Here is a 17,278-nt window from a genome sequence, read left to right on the forward strand (position 1 = left end):
TCTACCGTTGGACCTATCTCAAACCCTGCCCCTTTTCTTGATCCTCCAATCACAGCTGTCGCTTACCAAGGAAGTCCGAGGTTTAAACACATTAGTGTTGTATAAAGTATTTTTTAAGCGAAATTAACAAAAACTGGAGCGGAGCTTGTGACAGATGCGACTGTCACATACTGTCGTCAAACCGGAAGTTTTTTTAGACTCTTTTTGTATCACAAACAGTACTGTATTTGTAAATACATTAATGTATGGATGCAACAGTACTGTCTATCTGTATGTCATGTATGTCATATATGTTATGATGAATTGAAAATGGGGGACCCTGATGTAAACAAGACGAAAGTCTTTCTCTGGTCTGCATCCCCTTAACAATTGTGTGTATTGAGCTGTACTGTATTGTACCCATTCTGCAATCTGTTAATAAAATGTTCAATCAATCAATCAAACCATACTTGTTCCGACTACGCCATTGTTTGTGGGAGTTTTTAGGAGTTTCTAAAGAGAACCCGCCACATCTTCATTCTGGAGACTTGGCTCCTTTATCGGCTTCAAACCCCAGCCAAGCAAAGACTCATGAAGCTGCATTTGATTGACTTAATTGGTTTTCTTTGAGTTACTTCATTCTATCCCTGGGTAGAGATATGGCATTGAAATAGAAATAGAATACCACTGAATCTAAATTCATATACCTAGGACTGTTATGTTGTATGAGTAAGATTTCGCTATGCTATTTCCCATGCTGCCTCTTAATTGGGACATTTAAAATCTTCTTTTAATGTTTGTAAAGCGCATTGCATTGTGACCAAGTTTCAAGTTTCAAGTTTCTTTAATAGTTGTCATACAGAAGTACAGAATACTTTTATACAAAATGCTTCTTACTGTTACGCTCCAGAGACTGTGCTAGACAAGATAAGTATGAAATAAAATAGTATAGCATGTAAAATAGAAGTAAAAATAGAGGTCACAGTGTTCAGTATTGTGAGGTTTCGCCTGTTCCCTGGACCTTTAATTCCCTGTCTCCTCACCTCACCAGCCCCCACCTTTGGACTTTCCCTGTCTACTCTCCTCAACAGCCCCCACCCTTGCAATGTTTTACTCTCCTCTGCTCTTCAACAGCCCCCACCCTTGGACTACCTTTCACAGCTGTCATTAGTTTATGATTAGCGCCCCAGAGGGCTTTAAATACCTGGACCTCCCCTCCAGTCCTGGTCGGGTCGTTCTGTATGCTGGTTCGGTGTTCTGGACTCTGTATCTTTATCTGTGTTCAGTGTTCATGGAGTCCTGGACGTTACCATCACCTGCCGCGTCTCCGGCGTGAGACGACGTGCCAGCCATCACCACCTCTAATCCTCTACGGGAGGTTTTCCAGTGTTCCCACTCCAGACGTCAAGCCGGTGCGCATCGCTTCCTATTCCACGGGAGGATGCGTCTCTTCGCCCCGGTCCTTTGGGACCCCGGTGTTCTGCGCTGCCCGTCGGCAGCTTCCGAGGAGGTTCTCCGTGCCAGGCTTCCGCCGTCGGAACCCTGCCATCCCTGTAAGCAGCTCTGGCCCTCGCCCTGTCCAAGGCCTTAACCCTGTTTCTCTGTCCCTGTCTCCAGCCCGCCTCCCCGGGCCTCTGTCCCTGTCCCCCTCTCCAGTGCCCCCTGGTCCTGCCCTGACATTTTGCCCTGGCCCTGTCCTTTAGCCTTAGCCCCTTAGCCTGTTCGCCTCTTAAAGGCACAGTGCCGCATTTTCCCTATTTTCTTTGACTCCAGTGTTTTTGTGTTCTCCCTTAAAGGGACAGTGCCGCCTTTTGTTATGTAATGAATAAATGCCCTGTTTTGGCTTACTCTCATACCTGTCTTGTGTTGTGCGATTGGGGTCGGTTACAAACCATAACAAGTATAGACATATGTACAATGTTCGATGCAGAATAGAAGTAACTGAGTTACCATACAATATACAATATACTATGCAATGTACTAATATACAATAATATATAGTGCAAAGCAGAAATGGGATGAGGTACAATTTAGGTACAATTTACAGTAAGGTGTACGAGTTGTAGTGCAAATCCTTTACCAATAAATATAAAGTGTGTTTAGGTGATCTAAAGTGTGGAGAGTGGGTGCTGCAGTGTGTTGTTTGTTTAAAGTGAGTGTGTGCGTGTGGATGTGTATGCTGTGTGCATTTGATGGTTGTTGCATAGTGTTTATTGTTCGTTGAGCAGCCTGATGGCCTGGGGATAGAAGCTTCTTCTGAGTCTTTCTGTGCTCGCCTTGAGACTCCGGTATCGCTTGCCTGACCGCAGCAGTTCAAAGAGGCAGTTGTTCGGGTGGCTGGAGTCCTTGATGATTCTCTTAGCCTTACCCCTGCACCGCTTGTTGTAAATGTTCTGGAGGGTGGGAAGCCCCCCTCCAATTGTGCGTTCGGCTGACGTGTCACTCTTTGTAGTCTGCTACGGTCTTGTGCAGTGCTATTCCCAAACCAGGAGGTGATGTTGCCAGTCAGGATGCTCTCTATTGTACATGAGTAGAAGTTCTTAAGTATCTTCTGACTGACTTGGAACTTCTTTAGGCGCCTGAGGAAGTAGAGGCGTTGTCGTGCCTTCTTCACAACACTGTCAATGTGTGTGTATAACATGTGATGTATAAATTAAGTTTGATTGATTGATTTGTTGGTTGATTGATGCAAGTATCCAGAATGATTTTCTGTAGCGATATTATTATATGATATGATACATTTATTTATATTGCGCCCCTCAACCAAAAGTTACATCGGCCTATGGGGCAACAATATAGATCTACATTTGTTTAATTCTATATATAAAATATAAACATGGTGAGCAGCAATGTACCCAGGTGTAAACGGTGCAAATGGGCTGATTATCTACATAATATGTGCAGTTAATTCTAAACTTATGTAAACCATAGTGAACGATTAGCTATACTCACATTGACAGTGGGTACTGTGTTAAGTGCAGGACACGATTTGAAGGTACAACCCACACACAGAGGTATAATTTAGACTGCTTTATTAATCAGACAATGTTAAATTCTGTCTGATTAATAAAGAAGTTTAAATAATTAATGTTGTCTGATTAATAAAGAAGTCTCAATTATACCTCTGCATGCAGGTTCTACCTTCAAGTCAGGCTGTGAACCAATCACAACGACCCCCCCCCCCCACCCCCACCGCATGTATATATTCTCTCCCCACCGTATGTATATTTCTCTCCCACCCACCCCCTCCTAATGTACAGTCCCCTCCCCATCATATGTATATACTCTGTCAGGATCTATGGGTAACAGTACTGTATATTTGCATATCGTATATGTCACAAATGTAACAGTACTAAATACCTGTATGTCATGTATGTGCCTATGCCATAAATGTCATGTATGTTGTGTATGTCATAAATGTCACTATGAATTGAAAATGGGGGACCCTGATGTAAACAAGCCAAACGACTTTATCTTGTCTGCATCCCCTTAACAATTGTGTGTATTGAGCCGTGCTGTATTGTACCCATTCTGCAATCTGTTAAATAAAGTTGTCATTCATTCATTCATTCATTCATTCATTCATTCATTCATTCATTCATTCATTCATTCATTCATTCATTCATTCATTCATTCATTCATTGTCCTCTGCTGTTGAGCACCAAAGCCTTCTAATTTGAAAATGAATTTCAAATGTCAATTGTTCAAGTTTTGTTTTATTTGTCACATATAAGGTACATGTACATTACAGTGAAATGCTTGGACAATATACAAACTAAAGTACAAAATGCTAAAAGTTGTAGCATTGCAGGTCAAATTATAGATACAGTATCTAAGCAAAAAAAAAAGGGAAATCTAAATGAGAATAGAGAACAATATAGATCTACATTTGTTTAATTCTATATATAAAATATAAACATGGTGAGCAGCAATGTACCCAGGTGTAGACGGTGCAAATGGGCTGATTATCTACATAATATGTGCAGTTAATTCTAAACTATGTTAAACATAGTGAAAGATTAGCTATACTCACATTGACAGTGGGTACTGTGTTAAGTGCAGGACACGATTTGAAGGTAGAACCCACACACAGAGGTATAATTTAGACTGCTTAAATGCTGTCTGATTAATAAAGAAGTTTAAATATTTAATGTTTTCTGATTAATAAAGAAGTCTCAATTATACCTCTGTGAACCAATCACAACGACAACCCCCCCCCCCCCCCCCCCCCCTGTCCTCATGTGTCTTCCATCAAAACACTGCATGACATCTTAAATAATTTCACACCCGAGACCATATAATATAGAGTTTCTATACAACTTTAGGTTGGAGAAGACATTAAGCTCAACAGGAGCTTTTCTTTTCGCTCTTTTCAAACAAAGCAAAGACATTTCTGTAGAAAGTTTATGATAAGGCATTTTACACCTCTGAATTAGTATTCTAGGAGCCATGGAATGTTTGTGTTGTGATGCTGCTACATTCAAAACAATGTACAACCACAGAGACAGAAGAGCACTTGCTTCATTATATAAGTGAACTGACAACACTATGCAAGAGTAAGTACTGAGCCAATAGAGGATTTACAATTAACAGCAAGAAATCAACTTAATTTACAAACATCAATGATATATACGGTAACTGGGATTTTCTACTGTGTCCAGGTATGTGGTTCATGATTTATTCTTAACACCCTTCATTCAAGAGATAACCTGAATGATAATGATATTTTCCCATTTAATTTCACTATCAAGGTCAAGGTCAAGTTTATTAGTATGTCCCAAACTGGGCCATTCATGTTACAGCAGATCAATAGGAGCTCCAAAGAAACACAGCAAACATACATAACAAGAAGACCACAGACAGACATGTACAGTAGATGGTCACAGGATCAGATCATGACAGTCAAACAAGCAACCACAACCATCCACCCACCCACCTCAAAGCCGCCTTCTCCTGCCTCCTCCCTTGATGGCACGAATGGAGGTAGGTATATAATTGAGTATAGATAGATTTGTATCTATTGTTTTTAGCTGCAGGGGTCTCCAAACGTTGTCGGAAGGCAATAATTGATACTCCGGGGGTGAGAGCTGTCCGCTCTAATCGATGACGCCTTCCTGAGCACCTGCTCGTCATATATATGACCCAGACAGCTGAATTGTATACCCCCACAATCTTGCTAGCCCCCCTCACAATCCCATTAAGGGCATTCTTCTGTTTAATGCCAAGGTTTCCATACCAACAAATGGCAGCAAAGGAAACAACAGACTCTATGAAGACATTTGGCTAGCTTCCTTAGACAGAAGAGGCGCTGCTGACCTTTCTTACAGACCATTTTAGTGTTAAAATCAAATTTCAGACGATTGTCAATAATGGAACCGAGATATTTATAAGTGGTCACCAAATCCACTGTCTGACCATTAATGACACTATTATGAGGAGCTAGTGAAGATCGTCTCAAATCAATGCACATATCTTTAGTCTTTGTGACATTTAGTTGTAGAAATGCCTCTTCGCACCAGGAAACAAAGTCATCTACAACTGGGCCATGGCTGGCCTCATTGTCACTGAGGAATCATCTGCAAATTTGACGATGTGACTATTTGCATGTTGACTTCTACAGTCATTAGTATACAGGATATACAAGAGTGGGGAAAGAACACAACCTTGGGGTGAGCCAGTGGATGATGTTAGTACACCAGACAATTCCCCATTCAAGTCTCTCAAATGACTTCATAACTATGGAGGTTATGAAAGGAATAGTTTCATATATAGTACCCTACATTGGGTGTGACTTTCTTTAACAATTCTAACAGTTAGTTACAACAACATCATCTACTATTTTGAATGTCATTGCTGTTTTTTCTCTTTTCTATACTATTTTCCTTTCAGAGAAAGATGGCTAAAGACCACACCAAGAAAGAGAAGGCAGATATTCTGTATGCGTGTGTGTTCCGGTGTGTGTGTGTTAAAAACGAACCACTGTGTGTGCCGCTAAAACATTGAGTGTCGTTGCATGCCGAATAAAGACCTCTGCGACAGGTCCTGCATTATTATTAGAGAAGATGCACATGAAGACGGAGAGGCAGGCCTTTCAGGGAGAGAGAGGGAGCAGATGGGAATGCTGAGGAAGGTCTACCTCAAAGAGAAGATGAGGATTATGAAAATGAGGAGGCACCTCCAGGCAGATATGGAGAACATCATGAAGCTGACTGTGGATAATGACAGAAAGAGGAAGGCCCTTCTGATGGAGAAGGATACCTTTGAGAAGGAGAGGAAGGCCTTGGAGGAAGAGATGATGGACCAAGAAGGCGAGAAGCCAGCTCTCAGGTGGAGAGCCAGCCCAGAGAGAGGACATTATAATGGCGACTGTAGCTGTCCAAAGAAGCCTAAGAGGAAGCTCAGTGAAACGTACTCCATGGCACATACAAAGTAGATTTCAGTCAGCTTCAGTCAGCTTGTACAGACAGGAGCCTGACACCATTGGTTTGTGGCAGACTAGCTGGAGTTAATTGGAATGACTTCATTGGGATCATTCATCTGATGGATGTATGGATTAGAATACTGATTAAAAAAGGTAATCAGTAATCTGTAACATTACATTTTGAGAGTAACCTTCCCAACTCAGCTGAATATTCCATTAACGTGTAGCATCTAGACATCCTTATGGCACATGATCTCATTTACAACCTGAAACAAATTTATTTAATAAACTATATTGATTGATTGCCACTCTAACATCGTTATTTCACTAAGCTGACGGTGTTCTATATTCTTCTCACTCCCACATGCATGCTTACATCAATCCTAACTGTCCTACTGGTGTTATGGGTATTTATGATTAGTGGGTTGTGATTTAGCACAGCCTTGGCATCATGGAGTTTGGACACTATTAATGAGTGACAATGTGGAAACAAAAAGAAAAAGAAACGTGGCTCCTAGATAAGGTTACTGGAAGTGGTATAGTAGGCCTATTTTATAACTGTGTGTGTGTGTGTCTGTGTGTGTGTGTGTGTGTGTGTGTGTGTGTGTGTGTGTGTGTGTGTGTGTGTGTGTGTGCGTGCGTGCGTGCGCGCGCGCGCGTGCGTGCGTGCGTGCGAGAGAGAGAGAGAGAGAGAGAGAGAGAGAGAGAGAGAGAGAGAGAGAGAGAGAGAGAGAGAGAGAGAGAGAGAGAAGAGAGGAAGAGAGGAAGAGAGGAAGAGAGGAAGAGAGAGAGAGAGAGAGAGAATATAAGAAGGAATGACTGTTCGCTTTATAAAGCTCAGGAGAACCCGCAGAACTCAAAACCAGACTGAAGCTGCGATCAAACAGAGGAGACCCAAATAAGGTAATAATAACTCGGAGGCAGACAGAATCATATAGCACAAAAGGTCAATATATTACAGAATTACTGATTTTACATGACACAAGTCTGGAAACAATTCTTCAGCAATTCCTCTGATAAATGCTTGTTGATTGGTGGTTATTCTACAACATTTTGATGGTAAAATGTTTTGTATGTGTGTGTTCTGATCATTGTCTTAACTTTATACCTATAGAAGATATTGAAGATATCACCATGAAGATATTGGCATTGCTCTCATTGAGCCTAACAGGTAAGAGTTGTCAAGTTGTGAAACGTTCTTCAAAAAGAGTATTTCTATTGTTTAATCACGTTTGTCTACCTAATTTCCTAATGTCAGATTTGATATGTATCAAGTTGAACTCCTATTTGTCATTGTACGGTCATTCCTGTTGTGGACTTTGAGTATAGTAGTCTCACCAAGATTCTTTATGCTTCATAATGTAGATAGCAACAGAAGTCAGAAGTGTTTACAGCGATCAGAAAGGTCTTTGAACCACACCTCCTTCTCAGGTTTACGACAGTCTAGTACGCTATCAGTGTCTCATGGTTGTTATTATATACAGTATCATCTATTAATATTTAACATAATTATTGTTTCCCGATTCAAGGCGGAAGAAATGCGCTCATCACACTAAAGGAAGGTCGACTAAAAAATACCTCTTCAATCAATATCTAAAAAAAACAATAATAATAAAATACTAACATTCTTACTGTCTTATACTATCATGCACTCTTCCTAGACTATACTAATATGTCTATGCACTCATCACTGCAGCACCCAAGTTTCAGCACTGTTTGATGAACATTGTTACTCAGTTGTAAGAGTCATACCCTTTCCGCTGACTTGTCGTACAGAACCTGTAAGTCGCTTTGGATAAAAGCGTCAGCTAAATGACAAAATGTAAATGTAAAGGGGAATTCCAGTAAATGTTTTAATTAAAACGTTATATATACAGTATCTAGGGCATATGATAGTCTGGACAGAAGAGCTTGAACCTGATAATCCAGAGAACCAAGACTCTAATCTCTGATGTCATGTACAGCTCCACGGACGAGTAGAGACTTTCTAAACTCACTTGCACACCGTAAGCTTTACATTATGGTTGTGTCATCATTCATCAACTTTGTAAAAGAGGACAAACGTGTATCCTCAGATTAAATGATCCTGGGTAAATCACCCCACTGTCATCCTCAGAGAACCATCCCGGTTAGCCTATTGTCATCCTCAGAGAACCATCCTGGGTAGCCTAGTGTCATCCTCAGAGAACCATCCTGGGTAGCCTAGTGTCATCCTCAGAGAACCATCCTGGGTAGCCTAGTGTCATCCTCAGAGAACCATCCTGGGTAGCCTAGTGTCATCCTTTTCCATCATCCTGGGTAGCCTACTGTCATCCTTTTCTATCATCCTGGGTAGCCTACTGTCATCCTTTTCCATCATCCTGGGTAGCCCACTGTCATCCTCAGACAACCATCCTGGGTAGCTTATTGTCATCCTCAGAGAACCATCCTGGGTAGCCTAGTGTCATCCTCAGAGAACCATCCTGGGTAGCCTAGTGTCATCCTCAGAGAACCATCCTGGGTAGCCTAGTGTCATCCTTTTCCATCATCCTGGGTAGCCTACTGTCATCCTTTTCCATCGTCCTGGGTAGCCTACTGTCATCCTTTTCCATCATCCTGGGTAGCCCACTGTCATCCTCAGACAACCATCCTGGGTAGCCTATTGTCATCCTCAGAGAACCATCCTGGGTAGCCTAGTGTCATCCTCAGAGAACCATCCTGGGTAGCCTAGTGTCATCCTCAGAGAACCATCCTGGGTAGCCTAGTGTCATCCTTTTCCATCATCCTGGGTAGCCTACTGTCATCCTTTTCCATCATCCTGGGTAGCCTACTGTCATCCTTTTCCATCGTCCTGGGTAGCCTACTGTCATCCTTTTCCATCATCCTGGGTAGCCTACTGTCATCTTTTTCCACCATCCTGGGTAGCCTACTGTCATCCTTTTCCACCATACTGTCATTGTTTTCCATCATCCTGGGTAGTCTACTGTCATCCTTTTCCACCATCCTGGGTAAATGAATAAAATATGGTACATTTATACAGCGCTTTATCCAAAGCGCTTTACAATTTTAAGTAGCCTACTGTCATCCTTTTCCACCATCCTGGGTAAATGAATAAAATATGGTACATTTATATAGCGCTTTTATCCAAAGCGCTTTACAATTGCCTACTGTCATCCTTTTCCATCATTTGTGATCCATTCTTTGCGGAGTTCAATATCGGTGTGACATCACGGATTAGGGGTCAGGAAAACTGGGGTAATGTAAAAGATAAAGAAGCGTGCTTGTGACAAGAAAGTGTACTGGGCCGGCCTGGTAGTGTAGAGGTCTAAGCACTGGGATGGCTGGGTAGTGTAGAGGTCTAAGCACTGGGATGGCTGGGTAGTGTAGAGGTCTAAGCACTGGGACGGCTGGGTAGTGTAGAAATCTAAGCACTGGGCCAGCTGTGTAGTGTAGAGGTCTAAGCACTGGGACGGCTGGGTAGTGTAGAGGTCTAAGCACTGGGCCGGCTGCGTAGTGTAGAGGTCTAAGCACCGGGCCGGCTTTTTTGATTGATTGATTGATGTCTTTATTGAAGCAATAAAACAAGGATTGTGCAATACAATACAAAGAATACTGATCAAAAGGATAAACACACAATAAAGCCCTAGAGCTTGTTTCCATTGTGGTCCTTGTGAAGTGAAGTGAATGTAAGTGTGCATAATGTGAGCGTGTGTGCGCGGGAACATAAAACAAGATACAATATATAAAACAAAAACAATACTTCACATCAATAGAGACCTCACCAAAATAACAATGACCCTACAGGGGTTCCAATATTTTAAACCAATACAAGGGACAGATCAAAAACAAAACAAATTTTAAGGAAGCAAGTAGCTTAATACTTTCAGGTAGTCTGTTCCATAAAATTGCTGCAGAATATAAAAAGGTGCATTTGCCCAACCCTTTCACTGCGACAATACACAGAAGGTTAACCCTTTCACTGCCACACTACAGAAGGTTAACCCCTTAACCGTCGGTAGTGTGATAGTAAAGGGTTGACCTTCTGTAGTGTGGCAGTGAAAGGGTTAAAGATTTAAATTTGAAGGGTACAATGTTGGTGGAGCTCCCTCTGGTGGAGTAGCAGTGTACGTCACTGACTTTACAAAAAGAGTCAGTGAGGTAGCGTGGAGCCTCCCGTTTAAAAAATCCTGTGTACCATACACAGTTTAATTTGAGAGACCCTCTCCTCCACTCTGAGCCACTTGAGGCTGAGAAAGTGAGAGGGGAGGAGGTGGGTTCTGGGGTGTAGGCTCAGTGAGAGGGGAGGAGGTGGGTTCTAGGGTGTAGGCTCAGTGAGAGGGGAGGAGGTGGGTTCTGGGGTGTAGGCTCAGTGAGAGGGGAGGAGGTGGGTTCTGGGGTGTAGGCTCAGTGAGACGGGAGGAGGTGGGTTCTGGGGTGTGGGCTCAGTGAGAGGGGAGGAGGTGGGTTCTGGGGTGTAGGCTCAGGATCACCCTTACTCATTTGTTTTGGTAAGTCTGTAACCTGTTTTTAAGTTTCATGGAGATGGCTGTGAACCAGGAGGAGCAGGCATAATCAAAATTACATTGAATCAGCGCATTTGCCAAAGTTACCAAGGCCCTTTTGTCTATGAAGGAGGAAAGTCTGAACTATCGGGCTTTTCCCCAGTATGGCTTCTCATGTGACTATTCAGGTTTCCCCGTGTAATACATATTTTAGGACACAGTGTGCAACTATAGGGCTTTTCCCCAGTATGGCTTCTGATATGTACTTTTAGGTGACATTTTACACAAAATCTTTGAAGACACAGTGTGCAACTATAGGGCTTTTCCCCAGTATGGCTTTTCATGTGACTATTCAGGTTTCCCTGTGTAATATATCTTTTAGGACACAGTGTGCAACTATAGGGCTTTTCCCCAGTATGGCTTTTCATGTGACTATTCAGGTTTCCCCGTGTAATATATCTTTTAGGACACAGTGTGCAACTATAGGGCTTTTCCCCAGTATGGCTTCTCATATGTGTTTCCAAGAGTGTAATAGTAGTACATTTCTTGCCACAAACAATACATGTCCTGTGAGTTTGAAGGTGAAGTTTCAAGCTCTCTGTGGGTTCTAAATGTTTTCCACACAAACCACAGTCACTAGAATGGGCTGTAAAATGGTGCATTAAAGCGTTCCTATTAGGAAAACATTTCCCACACACTTTACAGCTCCAGGTCTCACATGGTATTTGGTTCGATAATTTCACCTCATGGGATGAAACCACAGAGCTCCTGAACTGGTTGCTGTTAGACAAACTCTGTGCTTTGTTTCTCTGTGTCTTCTTTGATGTCAGTGAGTTTAAACCAGGATGAGGTTTACTCAGGGGTGCAGTCGTGCACACACGCGGTTACACGCCGTGTTACTAGATCACTGTGGCAGAAGTACGCGCGATCGCGCACGGATGTGTACTCGCGTGTACGCGCACACAAAAATGCGCTCTATCCATTTGTTGTGCGCTAAGTACCCGGCCACCCATAACAAAAGCGCGTCTTCAACCACGCCCCCGCCCGCAAATACAAACAGATATAAACAGATAATTTGACAACAGTATCATGTTCCTACCTGCAACTTGCAGCTTCAGAAGAATCAGCTTATCCAAAGCAAACTTAGTTTCGCTATACAACCTCCAACGCCCGCGCCCCCCACAACAGAGACAGCTGTCCTGCCACTCCACAACAAGGCAAGTAACCGCATTTAAAACAGATTTTCTTTTTTTCTAGTCTATAGGCCCTAATGTATTTGTCCAGATTGACTAAGGTAGGCTATTTGCCTGTTTGTTTCTCTTGAAATAAATAATCGTGGCACTGGAAATAATCATGTTTTAATTCAATGTGATCACTGATTAATCTTGTACTGACAAAATGCAGATATATTCTTACAAAGAAATGTATTTGCCACGCAATCACATTGGAAGAATAATAATACAATCATTCAGTACATTGGAATACTGACAAAGCCATACTTGGTAATTTACTGTACAACTGGGTTAGGACATTTGTAGGGGCCAGTTTCGAATTGCAGTCTCCCGTAGTTGTTTTTTGAGTGTTTTTGAAAGTGGGTAGTGATTCACATTCCTTTACAGCTTTGGGTAGAGCGTTCCACATTGAATCCCTGATTCCCTGCCCCCTCATCAAGTTTGGTGTGAACGATGGGCTGTGTCTGTGATTGCCATGGAATGCCATTCCATCCATAGAGGCCATTAGTGACAGTGTCATTGTCTTTTAACCATATCTGTTGACAATATAATTTCTTTATATATTGAAGGCTACATCCTGCTACCTTTTTTAGCTTCGCTATTTATATAAAAAAAAAAAATCTGTTCTGTGCGCATGCACGTACCCGCGCGCATGCACGTGCGCGGCGTGTTACCAGTTCCCATATTACCACTGCACCCCTGGGTTTACTTGACTCCAGCCAATCATCACTGTCATCAGTATCAGTTCCAGAACAGTCTGAAGAGAGGAGCTGGCCATCTGTAGTTGGTTCTAAATCACCAGCTGGATCTAAGTTACTGACTGGTTCTGATAATCCACAGTTCTCTCCATCAGGTTCTGTTTTCATCTGTTCTGTTGAGGTGCTGGCTAGAGATTCTGTCTCTCTGTTTTCCTCAGTCTGGGTTTGGTTAAACCATGAGGACTGAGGTTTCTCTTCATCATGTTCACTCTTCACAGGGACAGGGTTGAAAGTGAACTTGATATCAGCCTCCTCCAGACCTTGAAGCTGCTCTCCCTCCTGACTGGTCCAGAGTTCCTCCTGTTCCTCTTTAATCTGTAGGAGCTCTGGGTCCTGGGTTTGGTTAAACCATGAGGACTGAGGTTTCTCTTCATCATCTTCACTCTTCACAGGGACCAGTGGCGAATCCTCATGGAAGCCAACGGAAGCCAGGCCTCCCTATAAAAATATGAATTAATATCAAATATGAAATATGAAAAAAAAATATATATATATATATAGTTTACAATAATAATAAAAAATCATAATTTTTCATCTGTGTTATAATTTTTTTTTAAATGTCTCCCTCTTCTCCTTCTCACTCTCTCTAACTGTACAGTGGTTCCCAAAGTCGGGGTCGCAACCCAAAGGTGGGCCGCGAGCAGCCACAGGAGGGCCGCGAGATGATTAAAAAAAAAGAAAAGAAAAAAAAAGGCCACTGAACTTAGAAGCAGGCCAGGACAGTGTTTCTAGTTGTATTCTAAAATTCTATTCTATTGTATTCTAAAATGTGACTATATGGTTTTATATTAACTTAATAAATAAACAAAAACGAAAAATGTACTTATTTCAACGAACATTTCAAACTAAATAACAGATTATGCACATAAAACGCTGAAAACAACCGAAGCAACAATAGTATTTTAATGAGGCTATTATTATTATCATTATTATTTTGCAACAAGTTAGCCCTCTCATAAATAGCACATATAAATGAATAACTAACTTGAACTAACTTAATAGGCTTGAAGTGATATTTGGCTTAAAAAATCGATCGCCTGGCAAAAAAAAAAAAAAAAAAAAAGCCTGAAGATGTGCATTGGGCCGCGGCTCTCTGACGCCTTATTTTCTGGGTCCCGGCCTGAAAAGTTTGGGAACCCCCGCTCTAACACACTGTCAGACTCACTGGAGCAGAGGAGACTGGAGAGGAGGCAGGGGGGAGGTGTCTTTCTCCAGCCTCCCCATGTATGTGGACTCCAAAACCAATACTAGCCAATCAGATTCGAGCTGACTAAAGCCCTGCCCACACCTTAAAACAGGCCTGTCAGCAGACTAAGTAGTCTGGCCTCCCCTCTGCACATTTGAAAATGTTATTAACCCGTGACTGCTCCCACGGGCCGAATATTGCCCCGATCCTCGCGAGACTAAATCCACGGGTACCTCTCGGCGTGCCGAAGCTTTTCCTAAATCACTTCCATCATCGAAAACGAGGGGAAAAGGTCGGCTCGCGATCCTGAAAATGTCACATGATTTTAAAAACGCTGTATTAAGTGAGCCTATTATGGGCTCCACGCGAGCTTTCTATCGTGGGAACAGCTGGGCGTCCCGCAACTTTTACTCATTCACATGTAGCCCCGAAAATGCTTAGAAGGAAAGCCGAAAGCATGGAATAAACTCGCCGAAACGGAAAAGTGTCCCACGGGCGCGCCGTGATTCCGATCCGCGTGAAGATATTCATGGCCATAGAGGAGACCGTGGGACACCTTTTTGCCACCGAATATGTGTCTCGAATTTGCTCTGACGCGGCGCGCTAAATCGTGCAAGGAAAGATCGGACCAAAAATGAACCAATGCTCCAGCAGTATTAACACTTTGAGTGCCACTCACGAGATTTCTCTGGTTTTTTTATAGGTGGTTGCATGCCACTCACGAGATTTCTCTGAATTTTTTTTTTTTTTTTTTTTTTTTATCTGAAAAATTATTGCATCACCCGAGCCTACCCGAGTATAGCCGAGGGGCGCCGGCGATCACTGTGGAAAAAAGCGCCCCCTGTCGTCTCCCAGATGACATAAGTGATTTTGGAATGGACTCAATGAAAATGAATGGGGAAAAAAATCCGGTACTCCACATTTTCCAGTTCACTGATCCAGCCGGGGTTACCAGAGTTCATTCTGGAGCCTCAGAGCCCCGCGGATCATGGAGTTCTACTGTATCTCGTTGGATCCATACACGTATCGATTTTTTCGAATGGTGATCAGGAATTGGAATATACCAGTTGGATACCATCTGATGTCAGGTAAGGACTCTATGTTATCAGTGGTAGGATAATCAGAGTAAGTTTGATGAAGTTATAAGCTGCTTTGTGAAATGTCTTCTTTCGGTTTCACTGTAAAACTCCGTGAGGAAATCAACGGAGCGATTATCAGTGCGCGGCCGCAATGTGCTTGCGTGCACGTATAATATTGATCATCTAGCGTTTATTTGAAAACGTTTAATAAAAAGGCAGACGAATCAACGTTGTGGAATATTCCACTAAAAGACGATTTTCATAGAATGCTCCAGAATGAGCTGTTTTTTATATCAAAACGGGGGCTTTTCTAACTGCTCTGAAACAGAAACGACGCGATAAAAAAACAATCTGCCTTCACAGCACTGACTGGAAAATAGTATTTGATAATGCGATGGGCAGATTAGACACATAGCCATAATTTAAAACATAGATTAGGCGATATTAACGTTAACATTGGCGCCGATGGTGGCATTCAAGCGGTAAAATGGAAAACCAGGCGTGGCGCTGACCCTGATGTAAACAAGACAAACGTCTTTCTCTGGTCTGCATCCCCTTATAAAATTGTGTGTATTGAGCCGTACTGTATTGTACCCATTCTGCAATCTGTTAAATAAATAAAAAGAAAGTTTGACTGGCCGCCGAGCCATACTGTAGTGTACAAACATGGTGACTGCTTGACTTAAAAATAATTAAAATTAAAAAAAAATATTAATAAAAATATTTAATAAAAACTGTTATTTTAACCACGCGACGCCACTGACAGGGACAGGCTTGTAAGTGAACTTGATGATATCAGCCTCCTCCAGACCTTGAAGCTGCTCTCCCTCCTGACTGTTCCAGAGTTCCTCCTGTTCCTCTTTAATCTGTAGGAGCTCTGGCTGCTCCTGGCTCAGACTGGGGCTCCTCTCCTGCTGTTCAGGGGGAACCTCCTCTTCACAGACAGAGAGCTGTGGGGGGTCTGGAGGGAGGCAGAATAATAACATCACCTCCTGGTTTGGGAATAGCACTGCACAAGACCGTAGCAGACTACAAAGAGTGACACGTTCAGCCGAACGCACAATTGAAGGGGGGCTTCCCACCCTCCAGAACATTTACAACAAGCGGTGCAAGGGGAAGGCTAAGAGAATTATTAAGGACTCGAGCCACCCGAACAACTGCCTCTTTGAACTGCTGCCGTCAGGCAAGCGATACCGAAGTCTTAAGGCGAGCACAGAAAGACTCAGAAGGAGCTTCTATCCCCAGGCCATCAGGCTGCTAAACGAACAACGAACAATAATCGCTAAACGAACAATAATCACTATGCAACAACCATCAAATGCACACAGCACACACACCCACACGCACACACTCACTCAAACAAACAACACACTGCAGCACCCACTCTCCACACTTTAGATCACACAAACACACTTACACTTTATATTTATTGATAAAGGATTTGCACTACAACTCGTACACCTACTGTGAATTGTACCTAAACTGCACCTCGTCCATTTATGCCTTGCACTATATAGTATTGTATATTAGTACACTGCACAGTATTGTATATTGTATGGTAACTACGTCTACGAACATTGTACATATGTCTAAACTGAACACTGTGACCTCTTTTTTTACTTCTAATCTTTACTATGTTTTTATTTCATACTTATCTTGTCATGCACAGTCTCTGGAGCGCAACAGTAAGAAGCATTTTGTACAAAAGTATTCTGTACCTCTGTATGACAACTATTAAAGAAACTTGAAACTTGAAAACTTGAAAACATGAATAGTTGTAATTGCTGTCACCATTGGAAAGCCACCCATTTTAAGAATTCACACATGTTCTTCCTGTGCCCCAGGATAGTTCAGTCAGTATGTTCTTCCTGTGCTCCAGGACAGTTCAGTCAGTATGTTCTGACTGGTTCTGGTTCAAACCCATTAATTAAGATTAAAATGCCAACCTAACAAACGGAGGTCTGAACGTTCGGGCTCAGCCCTACCTCTATGTAAAGTCATCTACTAGTAAACTAGTAGATGACTTGGACTTCCTGACGGGCAGACCCCAGGTGGTAAGAGCAGGCAACTGCACCTCCTCATCCATCACGCTCAACATAGGGGCCCCCCAGGGCTGTGTTCTGAGCCCCCTCCTCTACTCCC

This window comes from Notolepis coatsorum (genome assembly GCF_963971535.1).
Source record: "Notolepis coatsorum genome assembly, chromosome: 5".
Classification (NCBI taxonomy): Eukaryota; Metazoa; Chordata; class Actinopteri; order Aulopiformes; family Paralepididae; genus Notolepis; species Notolepis coatsorum.